Consider the following 17,350-nt stretch of genomic DNA (forward strand, 5'->3'; position numbering starts at 1 on the left):
AATGAGGTGGATGAAACTGGAGCCTATTATACAGAGTGAAGTAAGCCAGAAGGAAAAACATAAATACAGTATACTAATGCATATATATGGAATTTAGAAAGATGGTAACGATAACCCTGTATACGAGACAGCAAAAGAGACACTGATGTATAGAACAGTCTTATGGACTCTGTGCGAGAGGGTGGGAAGATTTGGGAGAATGGCATTGAAATAAGTGAAATGTCATGTATGAAACGAGATGCCAGTCCAGGTTCAGTGCACGATGCTGGATGCTTGGGGCTGGTGCGCTGGGAAGGCCCAGGGGGATGGTATGGGGAGGGGGGAGGGAGGAGGGTTCAGGAAAAAAAAAAAAAAGAAAAAAAATTAAAAAAAATAAAAAATAAAAAAAGAGTCTTCTCCAACACCACAGTTCAAAAGCATCAATTCTTCGGTGCTCAGAGGGTATTAAATCTTTTATTGATTACCCATGATAATGGATGATACAGAAGCTTAATTCCCATCTATAACTTTATCTGGTACCATAATTCAATTTAGATATATTGCATACATATCTACTGAATTTAGATATATTGCCAACAATCATTAATGACCAAACAAAAAAAACAGAAACTCCATGACTTTTCATGGGTGACCCTTCTAACAATGAACTCCAGGTCACAACACATAACTGTCAGTTCAACTACACCAAGGTTCTGAAGACAGCAGCTTCTCCATCAAAGCAGGTTGTAAATAAGTTTCAAATGGAAACTGGCATTACTCTGAAGGAATTTTAACTTCACACTGTGGGTAATTTACCAAAATGGCCTCAGAGTAGACTAACTTTACACAACACATTGAAAAAAATACACATTGATTCAGATTATTAGATTTAGCAATCAACAGCATGGGTGCAAAAAAAAAAAAAAAGCCCTGCATTGAAACCCTTTGTTGGAATGCTTTACACTTTCCACAGAACAGAAACTAAAATAAGCTGTTATACAATTAGTCACAAGTATAGTCCTTAAGTTTTTAGCCCATACACATGAGTATTGTCTAAAACATGTCTTCTTTGTAGCAGCTAGGCCCTGTCACCACTCTGCGTGGCTGAGTTCACAAATCTGTTGTAATCTGTAGCTTCCCTGTCCCTTGTCTGACTTTCCTCTCCTGCTAAGCTTTGTTTCCTGGCAGTAATTAAAACCTCTGCCACTGCCATGGCTACTGCTGCTGCTGGAACCACCATGGCCATCTTGGTTTCAAGATGTGGCAGAGTACTGGCCTCAACCACCACAAGGGCCTGAACTTCATCCTCCGAAGTTTCCTCCTGTCATGGGTCCAAAATTTGAAGACTGATAGTTGTAATTGCCAAAATCATTGATTCTGCCACCTCGAACACTGCTTCCATCATCACCAAATCCATTATAGCTGTCCCCACTGCCACCACATCCATCATCATCACGGCTGCCACCAAAGCCACCTTCACCACTGAAGTTTCCGCTATGACCAAAGTTGTCATTCCCACTGAAACCACCTTGATTACCACCACCAAAGTTTCCAGAATCTCTTTCACCTCTTTGGCTGGATGAAACACTAGCCATCTCTTGCTTGGATGGGGCTTTCCTTACTTCACAGTTGTGGCCATTCACAGGGTGGAATTTCTGAATGACAGTCTTGTCTATGGAGTCACGGTATCAAAGGTTGCAAAAACAAGGCCTCTCTTTTTGCCACTGTCTCAATCAGTCATGATTTCAAACACTTCAGTTTCCCCATACGGTTCAAAATAATCTCTCAGGTAATGTTCTTCAGTGTCTTCTTTAGTGCCACCCATAAAAATCTTTTTTTCACAGTTAAGTGGGCACCAGGTCTTTGAGAATCTTCTCTTGAGACGGCCGTTGGGCTCCACAACTCTTCCATCACCTTGCATGGCCTCGCCTTCATGACCGCATCCACCTTTCCCACCGTGGTACACGTGACAAGCCCGAAGCTTCTGGAGTGCTTGGTGTTTGAAGCCCTCATCACCACACAGTCTGTGAGCATTCCCCATTGCTCAAAATGGCTCCTCAGGCTCTCATCGGTTGTTTCAAAGCTCAGATGTCTGACGGAGAGTTTTGTAGCTGTTTGAGTTCTTTGGAAACTCTGACTTTGACATGACAGCAGTGGAGGTGGGGAGACTTCAGCAATGCTTCTCACTTTTTAAATATATGAATCTTGTGCCTTTTCTTTTAAGTAATTCATGGAAATATCCCTTATCTGTGGTTTCAAGTCATTGCCACAATGATTTCTATTGCACGGTAAATTGGGAATTTCATTACATTATTGGTTTGAAAGAGAATCTTGACATTTTCAAGTCCTTTAAAAAAACTTAAATCACCTGCACTAGCAGCATCTTTGGAAAGCTATTGTAGATTTTTTTTTTTAAAAAAAAAAGCTTTTAACTTTGAGATAATTACAGATTCACATGCAGTTGTAAGAAATAACTCACAGGAACCCTGTATATCCTTTGTACAGTTGCCCCCAGTAGCAACATCTTGCATTACTATAGTGCATGCGTGCTTAGTCACTTCAGTCGTGTCTGACTCTTTGCGACCCTATTAGCCCACCAGGCTCCTCTGTCCAAAGGATTGTCTACGCAAGAATGCTGGAGTGGGTTGCCATGCCCTCCTCCAGGGGATCTTCCCAACCCAAGATCAAACCCACATCTCTTTACATCTCCTTCTTTGACAGGAGGGATCTTTACTCCCAGCACCACCTGGAAAGCCCATTACTATAGTACAACATCACCACCAGGAAAGCTATTGTTTTTAACAAAGTGACAAGTTCACCCCGTGCCCCCCACACCCCGACTTCCAATTCTTTGTTCATTCTCCATATCTCACAAAAGGGCTGGAGATAGTTTATCTAAAGGACAAATATAATACCATTGTTTTACAATTAATTACAATGGAGGAAACAAGGTTAAAAGCAGATAAGAAAATAGGTTAACTCTTGGGGCTAATTCAAAGCTTATAACCTAGTTCTCTGCAGAGTCCACAGATTCTAATTAATTTCCAACTGGAAACATGCCAACTCGTCAATGGAAGACAAAGCTTTTCTTAGTTCCTAAAACAATAGAAAGTTCTCATAAGGGACAACTAAGTATGCTTATAAGAGATACAGTTTTTATCAACTTCCTTGAATTATAGCAAATGTGACAACAAGTTGGGGACCACAAAGCTAACTTATTAGTTAAATAGCTTTCTCTCACAAGACACTAGATCTTATCATAAACCTTCAGGGTACACTTTCATAGAGTCACAGACTCAATGCTAAATTCTCAAACCACAGTGTATCATTAAACTCCTGAGTCAGTCACAGGGAATAGGCAGCATGGTAATAATTACTCACAAATATTCTGATTTTCCTCCCTCTGGGTCCTTGTTAAGATTGCAATTTCCTGTAGCCTTAAAGTTAAGTATGGCTGGTGACTTGACTTCAGCCCATAAAATATGAGTGGAAGTGATATGTGCCACTTCCAAGTAGAAGGATTTAATTGGTGGTACCAACTGCACATTTCTTTCTCCTGCTTCAGAGATGGTAAATAAGTATTAGTTGCTCAATTGTGCCCGACTCTTCAAGACCCCATGAACTGCAGCCCACCAGGCTCCTCCGTCCATGGGATTTGCCAGGCAAGACTACTGGAGTGGGGTGCCATTGCCTTCTCTGGACTAGTCCCCTAAGAACTAGTAAAGGAGAAGAATTGATCGTTAAAACCTGAACCTAGAGGGTCAAATGACAAAGTGAGATGGGAGAGGACTTCCCCGGTGGTCAAGAGATTCAGACTCTAAGCTCCCAATGCAGGCGGCCCAGGTTCAATACCTGGTCAGGGAGCTAGATCCCACATGTCACAACAAAAAATCCTGCATGCTGCAATGAAGATGGAAGATTACTGCATGCCACAATTAAAAGCCAGTACAGCCAAATAAACAAATATTTTTTACGGACTTCCATGGTGATCCAGTGGTTAAGACTCTGAGTTTCCAATGTAGGGAGTGTGGGTTTGATTCCTGGTCAGGGAACTAAGATCCGACATGCCATATGGTGCAGCCAAAAATTTTTAAAAATTGAAAAAAAAAATACTTTTAAAAAAGTGAGATGGGACGAAGTTGGCTGTTTGTTTTTGATACCTTTGTTATCTGCCATTGCTGTGACTGCTTCCTGCCCTTCATCCTTACAGGCTATGCTCACTCTTTGCTGATGAAAGGAAGAGGGAAGGGGTACTCACACAAAGCATTTTTAATAACTTGTTAATTGGATGAAATGGCAATTAAGGTGCCTAAGGGCTCTACGCATATTCATAGATTGTCTTCAAAGGGTACAATTACCAAAGCCAATGAAAAAGATTATGAATTAATATTGGATTGTGATTTGGGGTGGAGGAGGGTGAGGTATGTTCAGTTATCTTCCTCCAAATAGCTGCTAAGATTAATCTGTGTCTCAGGTTTTATATGATAATGTGTAGAGGTAGAGTTTGCCTGGAGCACAGCGTGTTTGTCAAAGGAACAAATTCCACAGTGGGTAGTCATTGGCCATCCTCCTGATTGGTGGATGTACAATATTCTAGAGGTACAAAGTGGATTCCCCACTCAATATAAAAGCTTATATAATATTTTCCATGATATCCATGTCTAGTATTATTTCCATCAGAAATAAGTATTTCTTCTTGTGGTAAAGATTAAATATAATATCCCCTTTGTGAATTTCCACAGGAACATAAAAACAGTATTTTTGAGAATAGGAGCAGCATTTTCTTTCGTAGCTGCCAAAAAGTGTATGGAAAAGAGATTCTGGCATACCATGTTGAAGTCCTTTCTCTGCCTTGAAGAACATCTTGACAGTTAAGATTGAATGTTCAAGTGACAATGCAGTAAGCATACGTTCAGATTCCACGGGGCTCAGGAATGGATGGGAATTACAGACACTTTACTCTGCCTGCCCTCCTTCTGCTCAGCCACTGAGGTCCATGCAGGGAAAGACGTGGAAGGGGAAAAAAGCTGCACTGATCCCCAGGGCACCCTCTAAGTGCCTGAGTTTTTGTCACTCGTTTCCTGCCACTTCAGATAATCCAAGAGAGCTCACGAAATATAAATGCTCAGTGACCACAGTTTGGAGATTTCCAAAGATAAAAGCATTTTCAGTTACTTTGTGATTAGGTCCATCTGAAAGAGCCATTGACTCTTTAAAAACTTTTTAAAAATTAATAGATTATTATTTTTAAATTTTTAATTAAATACAGTTGATTTGCAATCTTGTGTTAGTTTCAGGTGTACAGCAAAGTGATTAAGTTTTATATATATATATATATATATTTATTTATTTCTTAGATTCTTTTCCATCACGGCTTATTACAGATATTGAGTATGGTTCCCTAGACTATACAGTAGGTCCTTGTTGGCTATCTACTCTATGTTTAGTAGTGTGTATAATTTAATCCTAGACTCCTAATTTATTCCTCCTTCCCTTTCCCTTCTGGTAACCATAAGATGCTGGATAGCATCACTGATGCAATGGACATGAACTTGGGCAAACTTCAAGAGATGGTGAGGGACAGAGAGTCCTGGTGTGCTTCAGTCAATGGGGTCCCTGAATCGGACACAACTGGGTGACTGAACAGCAGCAACCATAAGTTTGTTTTCTGTTTCTGAGTCTATTACTATTTTGTAAATTAATAGAGTATTTTTAGAATTAGTTTATATAAAAATTGTTTTTAGATTTACAGAAAAATTGAGCAAAGGTACAGAGTTCCCATTCACTTCCTTCCCTCTTTAATAACATATTGCAATAGTGTGGTATATTTTTCACAATTGATGAACCAATATTGATACATTATTATTTACTAAAGCCCATGCTTCACTTAGGGTTCACTTTTTCTATTCCACAGTTTTATGGGTTTTGACAGATGCATAAATTCTTACACTTACCGTTAGGGTAACAGAATAATTTTCACTGTCCTAAAAATCCTCTGTAAGAGACATTGACTTTTTTTTTCTATAGGTAAGAAATGGATTTATTTAGGTCAGAGAGAAGCACACTCTACAGACACAGTGTGGGCCATCACAGAGAGCGAGTGCAACTGACATTGACTTTTATAGCTATTTCAGAAGCATGTTCCTGGCCTCATGCCCTCTGAACACGGTCTGGTTCTACAGGGCTGAACATTGTAACCGAAAGGGGCTCTGTAGTAACGAGAGATGTGTGGCCTGGTGGTAAAGTGAATTGGCCCGGCTTTGCCACTGCCACATTACTTAGACTCTCATCTGTAAAACACAGCTAAGTAAAAAGTGAAAGTGTTAGTCGCTCAGTCCTGTCCGACTCTTTGTGACCCCGTGGACTGTAGCCTGCCAGGTTTCTCTGTCCAGGGAATTGTCCAGGAAAGAATACTGGAGTGGGGAACCATTTCCTTCTTCAGGGAATCTTCCCAACCCAGGGATCAAACTCTGGTCTCCTGCATTGCAGGCAGATGCTTTACCATCCAAGCCACTAGGTCAGCCCAGTATAGTCTTTAATCCATGAGTAATAGACAAGATTATACACATAAAGAAGTTAGAACAGTGCCAGGCAGATAGCAAGTACTCCATTTATTACAGGTAAAATTATTATTCAAAAATGAACACAAGCGTAGAACTAAACACATGCACACAAATATGCATACAAATTAGGAAAATCTGAATAAGTTCAGTGGGTTGTAGTGATGTCAGTATCCTGGGTGGGACAGAATCCTATGGTATTGTAAAATATTACTTATCACTGGGGAGACTGGGCAAAGTTTATCTCTATTGTTTCTTAGAAGTGGCAAGTGAATCTCCAATGGTCTCAATAATAAAAATTTCAATTATTCAAGGACTTCCCTGATGGTCCAGTGGTTAGAAATTCACCTGCCAATGCAGAAGACATGGGTTCAATCCCTGGTCTGGGAAGATCCCACATGTCACAGGGGAACTAAGCCTGTGCACTCCAACTACTGAAAGCCATGCTCCCTAGAACCTACACTCTGCAACAAGAGAAGCCCCTGCAGTGAGAAACCTGTGCACCACAATAGAGAGTAACCCCCGCTCACTGAAACTAGAGAAAAGCCAACACACTGTAATGATGACCCAGTGAAGCCAAAAATAATACATAAATTTAAAAAAAGAGAAAGAAAAACATGGAGAAAGCTTCAATGCATATTAATAAGTGAAAGAAGCCCATCTGAAATGGCTACATAATGTGTGATTCCACCTGGATGATATTCTGGAAAAGCCAAAAAAAAAAAAAAAAATTCAAGCAGGGAATGAAGGGTAGGGTTGCAGGGGTTGCCTGTTAGAGATGGAGCAACAGCACATCTCAACGGCTCAATATGAGAGCCAAAAATGGCTGTTAAGGCCTTTGGGGAAAGTTGGAGAAATTTGGATATAGAATGAGGATTAAGTGTTTTTATTTTGGTTAGAATTGGCCTGGGTATTGTGGTTATAGGGCTTCCCTGGTGGCTCAGATGGTAAAGAATCTGCCTGCAATGCAAGAGACCTGGGTTCCATCCCTGGATCAGAAAAATCCCCTGAAGAAGGGAATGGCAACCCCCTCCAGGATTCTTGCCTGTAGAATCCCCACGGACAGAGGAGCCTGCCAGGCTATAGTCCATGGGGTCACAAAGAGTCAGACACGACTTCACTTTTACTTTTTTCATTGTGGTTATAGAAAGAAGAAAAAATAAATTTAGTGCCTCAACTCTCCATGGCCTGAACCTGCAAGCCTGTGACAAGCTGATTATTAGAAAACCTCCCTACATAATTCCTTACTTGAGTTATAATCACCACCACACTTTCAATGTCTGCTCAAAATTTCTAGGAGAGAAACTCAATAAGCCACAGCAGGCCATTATTGTGCCCAATACCTAAGACCTGGTGGCTCAAATGGTAGATAATCTGCCTGCAAAGCAGGAAACCCAGGTTCAATCCTGGGTCAGGAAAATCCCCTGCAGAAGGGAATGGCAACCCACTCCTATGTTCTTGCCTGGGGAATCCCATGGACAGAGTAGCCTGACAGGCTACAGTCCATGTGATCGCAAAGAGTCAGACATGACTGAGTGCCTAACACTTTCACTTTCACTAAGCCTCTAGTTACTGCAAATCAAGTCTTTCTTTAAGAGGGTCACTAGCTCTACAGGACATATTCTCAACTAAGGGTTATGAATCGTTCAGTATGTGCTGGCTTCTTCTCAAAATGGCTCTACTGAGGATTCAGCTTCCTTGAATTTAAATGCTGCAGATGTACTTCCAGCAAGAAAAATGAATGAGTAATTATTACTCAGCACAGTGATAGACTGTATGTTTTAGACAGTGTCCTTTCAATTTTAGCGGAGGCGTTTTATGTCCCTGTTTGTAAAACACTTTGTTCTCATAAACAGCCAGCTCTTGGAAATTTCCTTATTGTCTAACTTTCTAGTTCTTGAAACTGATTAATGCATTTCTAAGTATGAAAGTTTGGAGAATGCCTTTTCACTTACTGAAGATATTCACATTGCTTAGAAGCTTTAGATAAAGAACTGTTCTATCTCAGCTTCAAAGAATTATAATAACACATGCATCTTTTCCCCTTCTCCAGATCTTTTGTAGACCAGGCTTCTCTCTTTCTGATCCTTTCTGATAGAAAGTTACCAGTATGAACATGCTTGTGGTATTCTTGTGTCTTTAGCTATAAGCTTCACAGATCAGATATTTAGAACAGGTACCATCCACACCCTCCCCACATAGTTGCTTGTTAATGCTCGTGGAATTAACTTTAATAGACTAAATATTAATGGAGCACTCGATCCCTGGGTCAGAAAGATCCCCTGGAGAAGGGAATAGCCACCCACTCCAGTATTATTGCCTGGAGAATCCCACGGACAGAGGAGCCTGGCGTGCTACAGTCCATAGGGTAACAAAGAATCAGACAGTACTGAGCAACTAATACTAACACTTAATCACATACAGCAACCCACTCCAGTGTTCTTGCCTAGAGAATCCCAGGGACAGGGGAGCCTGGTGGGCTACCATCTCCATGGGGTTGCACAGAGTCAGACACGACTGAAGCGACTTAGCAGCAGCAGTCACATACGAGAAACCCGGGCTATCAAATTTAGCTTCTCTTGCTTAGTATTATTTCTTTCAGAAGCTTTGTACTAAGCTGCTTCAGTCTTGTTCAACTTTTTGTGAACCCATGGACTGTAGCCAGCCAGGCTCCTCTGTCCCTGGGATTTCTCAGGCAAGAATACTGGAGTGGGTTGTCAGCAGCTTAACCAATATATTATGGATTACTTCTCATTTGTTCACAATGAAGATACTGTATCATGCATTAAAGTGTTGTTGTTGTTTTTTTAATTCCAAAAATGGAGAAGTGTTTGTTTAGGTGATGACTTAGACATAACAATTTTCTCTCTTGCAAAAAGGGTGGGAGTGGTAGGAATTGCTAACAAGTAGTTTCCCTTCAGACTCCATACCCTATGATTCAAGTCATTATTAGCTCAGAAGAATACCCACAAAGCTGTGGCATCTAATATCTGTTTTAAAATGATAATTTTCTATCTTCTCAACCACTCTTCTCAACTTGAAATGTCCCAGTTGATTTAGCTTTTCCCAGATTTTTTCCTGGCACAAAATCAGAGCAATTTTGGTAAATTTTAGTTTACTTTGCCTTCAAACGCGTTGAAGCTGATAAATAAAGTTATTTTTTCTCTGAGTGAATGGACATGAGACATTACTCTGAGAGATGGAAAGGGTGAAATTTACAACTATACTCTGTTAAAGTTTTTGATAAATTGTCTAGTGAAGGCAACAGCATTAGGTATACGAGGAGAAATATGGCTCTTTAAGGCAAATCTATCTTTGGAAGAAGGAAATAAGTAGAATAAGTATAGTTTTCTCTTAGATTCTCTCATTTAGGGCATTAATTTGAGTGCCTTCCTTACATACACACACACACACACACACACACACACACCCTTTCTGTAATATCACTTAGAAACTAAATACCTGAATTAAAATGAATCTGCATAGATAGATAAGAAGATAGATAAATATAACCTAGCAGAAAGTCATTTATAGTTTTTAAAATATGGACCATGCTATCTATACCTTAATATAAATAAACAAACAGACAAACTCGTCTCTCTAAAGCCTTTTATGACTTTAATGGGACGGCTCGATCTCATTTAGCCTTTAGTTGTCATAGCTATATGGCAGTTAATTATACCTGAGCACACACTGGTACTTCCTGGGTAGCGCTAATGGGAAAAACCTGCTTGTAATGCAGGAGATATAAGAGACACGGATTCAGTCCTTGGATCAGGAAGATCCCCTGGAAGAGGAAGTGGCAACCCATTCCAGTATTCTTGCCTGGAGAATCCCATGGACAGATGATTCTTCGGGCTACAGTCTATGGGGTTGCAAAGAGTCAGATATGACTGAAGTGACTTAGCATGTACCACGCATGTGTGAGTACTCATTATTAGGTAGATTTTAGTTTTTTCCCATTGTGTCATTTTTACTAGATTCATTTAATTTGGTTTTGAATATAAGCAACTAAAAGCTTGCACTTGAAGCAGTGTAATAAACCATGCTTGGTACAGCTGAAAGTTATCTCACTGCTCATTATTTTGAGCTTTTTCAAGATAAACAAGTAATATTGTTCTCCTCAAAGAGCAAAATCTGCCTTCATACAAAGTCAGTCCTTTAGTAGAGAAATTTGCATTCTTTAATGTGGGAAAAATGAGTACTTTTTAAAAAGATGAGTACTTTTATGGGTTACAGCTGCTGTACTCCATAAGAGTTTAACTGAAAGTTTAAACTAACATTATGTTCTCCAACCTTTCTAGGTAACCCCTGTTCTTCTCACTTTTATCTTGTCCTTATTTTGGTTTTCCTAAAATAATCTCATTTCCATGGTTTGTGTAACTTGAGCATACATTTCCTGATAAAAGGCACTTTCCAACCCTTATTCCTTTCACTTAACACTTAAAACATGTCTTGTCTCTAGTGATTGGAGGTCTTTGTTGATTTAAGCTGCCAGAGTCACCCCAGATTATTCTTCACATCAGACTTTACTTAGATTTCATTTCATTGAAGTGGACACAATTAATGTTTTTATTTTCCAAAAGCTATGCAGGCCTCTTCTTCCTGTCTTAAATTAGCTTTAGAGGTCTGATCTGTTTCTATCCAACACAAAGGAATATTGCTTCTGCTGGATATCTTCACACCTCCTAATCAGTGACTTTCCTGAAAGTTCTTTCTGTATCTTTCAACTCTGGTCCTTGACTACCAATCCCTGAGAATTCTTAGAGTCTAGTCATAGGAAATTATGTCCTTTTCTCAGGAAATTTGATTACTTAGTATGGGGAAGATGGAAGAGGGTATCAAATATTACCTTAGCTTGTTAGGAGAGAGTAGAATTAATTTAGGGCTTCTTGAGAAATGCAGGGCTGGAAGAAGCACAAGCTGGAAACAAGATTGCTGGGAGAAATATCCATAACCTCAGATATGCAGATGACACCACCTTTATGGCAGAAGGTGAAGAGGAACTAAAAAGCTTCTTGATGAAGGTGAAAGAGGAGAGTGAAAAAGTTGGCTTAAAACTCAACATTCAGAAAACAAAGATCATGGCGTCTGGTCCCATCAGCTCATGGGAAATAGATGGGGAAACAGTGTCAGACTTTTTTGGGCTCCAAAATCACTGCAGATGGTGACTGCAGCCATGAAATTAAAAGACACTTACTCCTTGGAAGAAAACTTATGACCAACCTAGATAGTATATTGAAAAGCAGAGACATTACTTTGCCAACAAAGGTCTATCTAGTCAAGGCTATGGTTTTTCCAGTGGTCATGTATGGATGTGAGAGTTGGACTGTGAAGAAAGCTGAGCGCCTAAGAATTGATGCTTTTGAACGGTGGTGTTGGAGAAGACTCTTGAGAGTCCCTTGGACTGCAAGGAGATCCAACCAGTCCATTCTGAAGGAGATCGGCCCTGGGATTTCTTTGGAAGGAATGATGCTAAAGCTGAAACTCCAGTACTTTGGCCACCTCATGCGAAGAGTTGACTCATTGGAAAAGACTCTGATGCTGGGAGGGATTGGGGGCAGGAGGAGAAGGGGAAGACAGAGGATGAGATGACTGGATGGCATCACTGACTCGATGGACGTGAGTCTTAGTGAACTCCGGGAGTTGGTGATGGACAGGGAGGCCTGGCCTGCTGCGATTCATGGGGTCGCAAAGAGTTGGACACGACTGAGTGACTGAACTGAACTGAATTTAGAATTTATCAGAAATTAATAATCAATCAATAATTAATAACAAATATTCAAATTATAATTTTAATTTAGATTTGATAATTAGTTTAGTAAGAACCAGTTAATAATTAATTGATTAGATTTAGAATTAATTTGGAAATGCATCTAACATTATGCAGATTTACAGTTGCAGTCTAATGGCAACCCACTCCAGTATTCTTGCCTGGAAAATCCCATGGACGGAGGAGCCTGGTAGGCTATAGTCTATGGGGTCGCAAAGAGTCGGACACGACTGAGCGACTTCACTCACTCACTCACAGTTGTAGTCTAGGAGTATAACTGGATGGATAATTTCCCTGAGATTTCTGACTTCCTCAGAATATTTGAAGACTTGTTGAGCTTATTTCTTATATTCATCGATATTGACTTTACGAACTTAATATGTCGTGGGAGATAATTGACATGATTCTGGTTAGTGGATTGGATGTGCGGACTTTCTAATTTAAGGTATATCCATATTTTTCCTCCTAGAAATGCAGAGAAGTTCAGAAGATCCAGTTTTATCAATATGATTTTGTAGTTTCATGTTAGTTGAAATGAATTCCCTTGCTACTAAGGTTTGAATGAGAGGTGATTAAGACAGAAAGGAACTGAACATCTGAGCAACATGTGTTCACCTGAAACTCTCAACAGGCAAACCAGGGAACACAAGAAGGTGTCATATGCAACACACATAGCTGGCGCGAAGTAGCGAGATGATGCCAGAACGGGCAAAGCAGAAATGAAACAAGGGAAGAAGGAGGTAGGGCCACGTGTGTGAAAAGACTTTCAAAAAGATGGTTGAGGGATTTCAAAGGGAAGGCACTTTTATCTTTCCTTACTTTAGGCTAAGTTTAGATGTTCACTTAATTACTGTGTACTTACTGGCTCAGATGGTAAAGTGTCTGCCTAAAATGCAGGAGAGCCAGTTTCAGTCCCTGGGTCGGGAAGATCTCCTGGAGAAGGAAATGGCAGCCCACTCCAGTATTCTTGCCTGGAAAATGCCATGGACGGAAGAGCCTGGTGGGCTATAGTCCATGGGGTTGCAAAGAGTCGGACAAGACTGAGTGACTTTCTTTCTTTCTTTCTTTCTTTCCATGCAAAATAAGAGAGTGAGTTCTTATACAAGATGCTTGTCTAATGCCCATAAATCACAAGTTTTGTTGATAAATACTTCAATATAGAAGTATTATCTCTAATGGGTCTTTGATGAAAGTGTGTTTGAAATATATAGGGATCTACTTACGGAGATTAAAAATATTCTCTTCTTAGTGTTTTTCTTTTCCTGCGTCTTCTGGTTCAGTTCAGTCACTCAGTTGTGCCTGACTCTTTGTGACCCCATGGACTGCAGCACGCCAGGCTTCCCTGTCCATCACCAACTCCTGGGCTGTACTATTTTCTTTGCTTGCATTCTAGACTGAATACCACATATTGAACAAGCCCAAAGATTATAACTATATAACCTATATCATCAAATGGCCCTCATTTTGCCTTAATTTTTTAACGAATAATTAGATCATGAATGAATTTTAGAAATATTCAGCTAAGAGCCAGGAGCATTGATTAATTTCTGGAGGTTGATAAAAACAAAACCCATTTGATTATTTTTATTAAGGAAGTATTAGAGATTCCTCTTTGGTTTTGAAGAAATGTAAATTTTGTTCATTGCTGTGTAATAGCCATTGCCCCAGTTGATGGAGAAATAAAAAGGAATTTATTCAAAATTGAAATACTGTATCATAGAAATGATTTTACTTATAAGATTCAATATTTGACTATTTTTGAAGTAAATTTTGATGGTATTATATATACCAGGTTGTACAACCTCACTATACCTGTAAGAATATAAGGGGAAAAAGCAAATTTGAAAAGAGTATAATTATACCTCTCAAGTGATTTAATAAAGTTTAACCTTTGGAATGGAAACAAGAACTTGACCAAAGAAAATGTCATTACCAATCTCCTCGAAGCAAGCAATGATTAAATGCAAAGAAGCAGTATTTCTTAAGTTGATTGAAGAGTGCTGCAATTTTTCTTATTTAAAAAGTTAAACATTTAAAAATTAGCATATACACACTGTTGCTCACAAGTAAGAATTATATCTTCTGAATCCTCCTCTTACTAGCTAATTTTTCAAGAGAGGTGTGTCCTCTATTATTGTTTCATTATGCAGCCTTTGAATCATTTTAAATTTCTTAAATGTTTTTAATTAGATGTAGCCACTCCAGTACTCTTGCCTGGAAAATCCCATGGATGGAGGAGCCTGGTAGGCTGCAGTCCATGGAGTCTTGGAGGGTCAGACATGACTGAGTGACTTCACTTTCACTTTTCACTTTCATGCATTGGAGAAGGAAATGGCAACTCACTCCAGTATTCTTGCCTGGAGAATCCCAGGGACAGGGGAGCCTGGTGGGCTGCCATCTATGGGGTCGCACAGAGTCGGACACAACTGAGGTGACTTAGCAGCAGTAGCAGCAGCAGCACTTTGAAGCATCTCATATGACATTATAATTTTTTTTAGTAGTTTTAGTGCCCAGGATCCACATGTACATGGCTCTAGAAGTGCCTTCTACTTTTCCAGTATTTAGAGGAAAAGTTTATAAAGAAATACATCTTAGCATTTTTTCACATGGGCACTTTGTGCGTTTAGGTTCATGAGTACAGACGGCTTTCCATATTCGTGAATTCTGCTTATGCACGGCATGGAAAACCGACTGTACTAGCCATTTTACACAGTGGACTCGAGTATTCAAAGTTTCTGGTATCCAGGGAGATTCTGGCTGCAGTCCCCCAAGGAAACTGAAAGATGACTGTGCATTTGAAACTCTTTTTAACAGTGGTATGTTTTGGTTTATCTATTTGTTGTGTCTGTACTCTAAAATATCTATAGGGAATTTATTTCCCACTAGGACTTAATTGCCAACTAACTACCTAAGTAGAAATTGAACATGGCTTTATAAGTTCCTGAATGTATTTCTAAAATGTATTTACATAACACTCTATGTCAGCAGGGGCTTCCTTGGTGGCTCCAACGGTAAAGAATCCGCCTGCAATGCAGGAGACCCATTCTCGATCCCTGGGTAGGGAAAATCCTCTGGAGAAGGGAATGGACCTATACAGTTCATGGCATCACAAAGAATCGGACATAACTGAGTGACTAACGCTTTCACTTTCATTATGTCAGCAAGCCCAGTGATCATCTTCCAAAAGGCATGGGATATCAGTATAGTCACATGGATACTTAGCAATATTGTACAATTATAATCTTTGATAATTATTAATTACTGAAAAAAAAAAAAAGCTTGCTTTACTCCTTTTTGCTTTTAGGGAAGACCTGTATCAGTCTCTGTTTTTGCTAATGGCCAAATCTATTAGCTAAATCCAAAGATGAGTTCCACTTTCAAAAAAAAGGGAGAAAGTGAAAATAGCAATCATCATTTGTTTTGCAGAGAGTTGTTATAGAGGCATCTCGGGTCTAGTAGCTTGAGTGGCTTGGCCAAGCTCCTTCCCAAAGAAATACATGCAACATCTCAGCATCAAGCCACCATAGCTTTGAACTGTGTCTGTGAGCATCTGTACTTTATCTCAATTTATTTTGCTCATCCATTAGCTAGATGTGTTCTAAGGTAATTGCTTCTTTACACCATTTCGACTTAGGAAAGCTTTCATAGGAAGAATCTAATACTTTCAGGTAGTGGGGAAACCTAAAACTCCATTTTATTTTAGGATATGGATAATGTACCTCTCCCACTCCCAGCTTCCCTGATGGCTCAGATGGTACAGAATCTGCCTGCAATGCAGGGGACCCAGGTTTGATCCCTGGGTCAGGGAATACCCCTGGAGAAGAGAATGGCTACCCAGTATTCTTGCCTGGGAAATTCCATGCACACAGGAGCCTGGTGGGCTACAGTCCATGGGGTCACAAAGAGTCAGAGAGGACTGAGTAACTAATACTTTCACTTATTTTCAATGCACTCCCTCCAGCCCCAACACATACAAACATACAAGTCAGGGTCTGAACTTTTTTTTTTTTTTACCAAAAAAAAAAAACTTAAAAATAATTAATTTTATTTATTTATTTTTGGCTGTGCTAGGTCTTCTTTGCTGTTTGGGATTTTCTCCAGTTGTGGTGAGCAAGGGCTACTCTAGTTGTGGTATGTGGGCTTCTCATTTCACTGGCTTCTCTTGTTTCAGAGCACTGACTTTAGGGTGCATGTGCTTCAGTAGTTGTAGCTCCCGGGCTCTAGAGCACAGGCTCAACAGCGGCAGTGCGCAGGCTTAGTTGTTCCAAAGCATGTGGAATCTTCCTGCACTGAACCCATGAACCCTGCACTGGCAGGCCGATTGTTTATTACTGAGCCACCAGGACTCAGGTTAATTAATCTGGACTTTAATTAACCACATTGAATAATGATGTAATAATGTCTGTTTCATTTCCAAATATGACTGCTTAGGTGTGTATTAACGTTTGTGTAATAATAGGCTAGGGTAGGGCTTCCCTGGTGGCTCAGAGGTTAAAGCGTCTGCCTTGAACGCGGGAGGCTAGGGTATGTAGGACGTGGAGGAGTGAGTTAAAGTTAGCACCGATTACACATGGTCAAGGAACCACAGACACATATTTCAAGAGGTCCAAGACATTGTTGCTATAACAATTTTCTCAAAATTGACTTCTCTTTGCCTGAGAAGAGTAACTTACACATAGTGTAAGTTAGCTCAGAAAATTAACTTGTGCCCATGAACCCTAAGAGAAATCAGGTCATCTTCACAGAAATCAGGTAGTAAGCCCTTATAAAACAGTGTGTATGTTATCTCTCGCTTTCAGCTGTATTCTTGCCAGAACTTTGTGGCATTCTATTTGTGGTAGGCAATGTGCGAACACCTGATGGGCAAATTCTGGCCTCCTGATAGCATGGGAGGAACCAGCAAGAAGGAACGCGGTGGATAATCGAGCAATGTGAGAAGACACTGAAACATGGGAGATAGACATGGGTATATTGGGTTATGTGTTAACTCAGCTTCACCCATGTTCCCTTAAGCATTCTCCTCCTGCGAGGAAGGACT

General features: G+C 40.0%; 1 pseudogene; it reads right to left on the reverse strand.

Moving 5' to 3' along the window:
* Nucleotides 1-1,044: 1,044 nt before the first annotated feature.
* On the reverse strand, nucleotides 1,045-2,157 carry LOC133248940 (heterogeneous nuclear ribonucleoprotein A1-like 3; annotated as a pseudogene).
* Between the last annotated feature and the right edge of the window lie 15,193 nt (nucleotides 2,158-17,350).

This window comes from Bos javanicus, chromosome 5, assembly GCF_032452875.1.
Source record: "Bos javanicus breed banteng chromosome 5, ARS-OSU_banteng_1.0, whole genome shotgun sequence".
Taxonomy (NCBI): Eukaryota; Metazoa; Chordata; class Mammalia; order Artiodactyla; family Bovidae; genus Bos; species Bos javanicus.